This window comes from Condylura cristata, unplaced genomic scaffold, assembly GCF_000260355.1.
Source record: "Condylura cristata isolate star-nosed mole 26May11 unplaced genomic scaffold, ConCri1.0 scaffold00010, whole genome shotgun sequence".
Taxonomy (NCBI): Eukaryota; Metazoa; Chordata; class Mammalia; order Eulipotyphla; family Talpidae; genus Condylura; species Condylura cristata.
Window position 1 is genome coordinate 9,935,800 of NW_004567111.1, and position 4,311 is coordinate 9,940,110.

General features: G+C 40.3%; 1 protein-coding gene across 1 annotated transcript in view; it reads right to left on the bottom strand.

The window, feature by feature from the left end:
- Positions 1 to 4,311, bottom strand: part of GPC5 (glypican 5) — a 1,027,138-nt gene that overhangs the window by 154,741 nt on the left and 868,086 nt on the right. The gene's annotated exons all lie outside the window — the stretch shown is intronic.

The following is a 4,311-nucleotide window of genomic DNA, read 5'->3' on the forward strand; positions in this document are numbered from 1 at the left end:
ATATATATATATTTTTTTTTACATCATTCTTCATTTTGTGCATTTTTTCATCTCGGTCATAACCCTGTGGACTTCCCACCACCACTCACCCCTGTGCCATCACCACAGTCCCATGTGCTCTATCCAGTTTTACTCCCCCTTTAAAGCCCAAGCCCCTAGTCACCTCACAGCTTCCTCACTGCCTTGAAGACTTCCCATGGAGTCCGCCTATGTCTGCACAGCCAGCATGGACTACCCAAGCTCAGTTATGCTCACTTTGGCCAGCACATTCCAGAAAAGTGATAGAGCCTCTCCCACATCTTTAGCACTGCCTACTAGAACTCTGTCATTAAGAGAGAAATGAGGGGACTTAGAAGGAGACAATGTAAGCTCTATCTTTTCATATCAAGATGAGTACATTGATCAGTCATCCTGACCAGTTGACCTAGACAGGTTAAGATAACAGAAACCAATTTTATGTGCCCTGGCGGTTTTCTTCAAATTGTCTCCAGTAATAGAATCACATTTTTGTGATTTCTAGTGTCTCTGCTTTCCTTACAAAATACATGTTTTTCTTTTTTTTAAAGGATAGAGTTATGCATACAGAACTGAGGTATAGGCTAGAGGTGTAGGGGCTGTCAGAGGATTCACCAGAGACAGAGTGGGGAGCAGAATAGGCAGATTGATGAAGCACACTATTGAGGGGAGCAGCAGGTGAGACAGGAGAGGTGAGCTGTGTCATGTGGGTCACCTCTGGGGCTGGGGATCAAACTCACTCAAGTGGCTGCAGACAGCTTGCAGTGCTGTGCCCTAACCTGCTAAGCCACCAGAGGGCCTATGTTTTCACTTACTATAGTCAGAAATATTTTCTGATTTTAAAATTGCATTAATAAATTTGACCAATGAAGAAGAGAGTAAGAGAGTTTGTCCAATAGTTCATTTCATTACACTGAAGACTCAAATAGCGAAATAGCATCATATATCAAAAATGCTTAACATAAATCTTTGTTTTACTACTGTAGACTTAGATTTCTATCAGAAAGACAGTAGGAAAAATACTGGCTTCATGTGTCTTTTTACTATTTGTCAATTATTTCTGCTGTGGGATCATCCTACATCTGTTAAAGTGCTTTCAGATCTAATAAGTTAATCTAGACAAGATGACTAAGGGTACCTTGCACATATCTTCTTAACAAGTGTTGGTTGTGATAGTATTTTTTTTTAATTTGTGAGTCAGTCAATTCAATAATAGTTATACACATTCAGTTATTCACCTGAAGTATACAAGCCCAGCCCTTCCAATACATTATAATTAAGTAACTCCTGGCGCTACGCCATTGGAATAGTCACATCTCTCACTCTTGTTCCCAAGTGTCACCTTTCTTGTTTCTCTTAAAGTAGTAGGCTAAGTAGGATAAGTAGGCTCAACTGGATGACAAAAACAAAAACAAAAATCACTGACTTCTATATAATATTGTTAATATTTACCATGAATGTCTTCCTATTGATTTTGCTGTACTTAGATTGTGGGTTTCCTAATTCCACATTTCTCTAAACTTCCATCACAGGTGGGATTTGTATGTTAGCTCAGAAATAGCCTGCTGTTGGGAAAGAAGTCATTTCCGATACATCTTTAGTTGCTTGATTCACATTTGATTCCTAAATACATTCCACTCTTTATTACTTGTAGTGTCTTTGTGCACTTCATATCTTTGCACATTCTACTGTGTATATTCAACAATGTTTCTACAATAATCTTTCCTACCTTAGGAGAACTTTTTTGCTTTCTTAGACTTAATGCTCAAAGCACAGGTTAAACTGCTGCTTTTTAAATATGTACCAGGTAGAAATTAGGTATTCAAATTAGGCTAGGGTGAGAGGTGGGAACAAATGCGATACATTTCCCATCATATGTACAGAGCTGGGGGGCGGGGGGTGTCGCCAGCAGTTGGGAACTGATACCTACTAATTGTGTTTCACTGAAGAGAGGCCAAATCTCCCTGTTTGTTAAGGACTCTCACACGCCACTCTTGCACCAAAGAGAGAACTGAGCTGCCTAACTGGGAATGTGGCATCCCTTCCTACCAGAGAGTGTCTTTGTTTAACAGGGATGGATGGTTGTTACCATTTGTAAGACTAAGTGAGGGAGCCCCACTAAAACACCCCTAAATAATTCAGTGAATTACTCAGGAGAATCCTGGTATCTTGTTCTTTGACTGTTGTTCACTGTTCTGAACAAACTACTCTAAGACCATTGTTCAAGCAGAAGCCTGTCCCTTAGGTTACTAAATTATAGCTTGTGTGTATGTGTGAACAAGGAGGCAGCCTGTGGTCCCAGGAGTAGTTCCAAGAATAGTGTAACAAGAGAATTTGGTAGAGCTGACTGAAAGGAAGGAGACAACTACCCTCATCACTTACTAATTCAATGATCATCTCCTATCCCCAATTATCTTGATTATAATAAGGAGATGAAAATCAGATGGCTATAAGAAAATGACTGTTGGCAAGATGGCAGGACTCGGAGAAGTGTTAAGAGTTGAAGCAGTCGTGCTTCAACAACTGAGATGCACCCTGAGGAATGTGCTGTTGGGGTGTTCAACACCATGTGAGCAAATCCTTATACCGCTGAGATGCCTAGACTACCACAAACCACACTATATGCAGAGACCATGTCAGATTTGGGACTCGTCACTGACCTAAATATCATTTTATGGCACCTAACTGTACTTCAACATGACAGTTGAGAGGTCTGATTTCCTCTCCACTTGGTCTATAGTGACAAGGGGGGACCAACAACTGTTACTTCAGTTAGCAGTAGTCACCACAGTGGGGCTGGGGAACCTCTACCCAAAGAGGAAGCTGATCAGATCGAGACTTTGCTGCCTCTCCGTGTCTCAACTCCCTGAGATACTGAGAGTCAGACATGTTCCTGGAAGAGGCAATACCTTAGATTCCAAACCCTCAACCCCGTGACCCGCTCTAGGAAGCTGGGTCATGGCTCTAGCTCCTGTGAAAGGAAATTTGAATGCTAGAAAATGAAGTTTTACAGAAAAATAGAAATGATTCTTAAGACCTACAGTACCTTCTAGTTACTGTTAGATGGTGAAGGAAACTTAGCGGCGACCCCTTCTTTCTTTCCTTTTTAGAGCTGGTTGGGTGGGTAGGTAGGAGGGATGTCAGATTGGGGCTGAGAGGAGACTGCTTACGGCTCAAAATAGATCAAATGTAGGAGGAATTCAACACCTCCAGTCTAGGAACTTCATTCTACCTCACCAGTGCCATGCAGAGGGTGTCAAAATGAGCCAGCTACTGTCTAGAAACAATTTATGCCACAAACTGGCATTCATTTTGCGCTGCCCTTTCAGGAAGCCAAAACACTGTGGGCAGGAGACAGGGTGGGGTAGAGGTTCTACTGATAAAAAAGGAGGCAACTGGAGAAAACCAATCTCTTCTTCATTTGAGTTTCAAAATGCATTTTAAAGTCAAATTACAATACATCATTTGAAAGAATTCTAATTACCATTCTGCGATTGTTCATTAAGGTAATTTGTTGAGACAAAAAACAAGGGATCCTCTTATATTATTCAAAACTAATAAATATGTGTCCTCGTGGCCTGTTTATGGAGGTTTTATTGCACATGTATGGAGAAACGTTGTATTTTATCAGTTGCAGTAAATATGGTTGTAGCAGACAACAGCATACATTAGAAGTATTAATGCCCTTTAGTACATGATAAGAAATAAGTTCTTTGCATGATTTTGCCCAACCACTGATTACCCCAGGAGCACAGTGGCTTAAGGGATAAAGCCCAGTGATGGAAAGCTGTGGAAAGTGCAACTAATAAACAAACCCAAGATGTAGCATGGTTCTATAAACCACAGCTGCCATGCGGAGTGAGTAATTATGCTATTGCAGAAATGATAAATAATGCCATGCTATCTTCACCGGGAAAATGAAGTATTTCTTGCCCCTCAAATTGCTAAAGGTGAAACCTGCTTTCTGGGGCCAATCTGTTAGAAGCAAAATAATCTGACAAGATAATTCTTCTTAAAGCATCCATGTTGCCTCTATGGCATGGAAATATTTACTATATAAATTTTACCTGCATCATTTGTGATAGAGTAAGGAGGAAAGTGAAGATCTAATTGAGATTCAAAGGAAGATGTTTTCAAAAATAGGAATCTGGGAATAGTCTTGATGACTAGGGTTTTATTTTAGCTTCAATGAGTTAATAAAAATTAACTCATTTAGATAAGCCAGAAAGTGAAAGAAAAATACCGGATGGTTTCACTCATAGCAGGAGTATAATGGACCAGGCGAGAAAATAACAA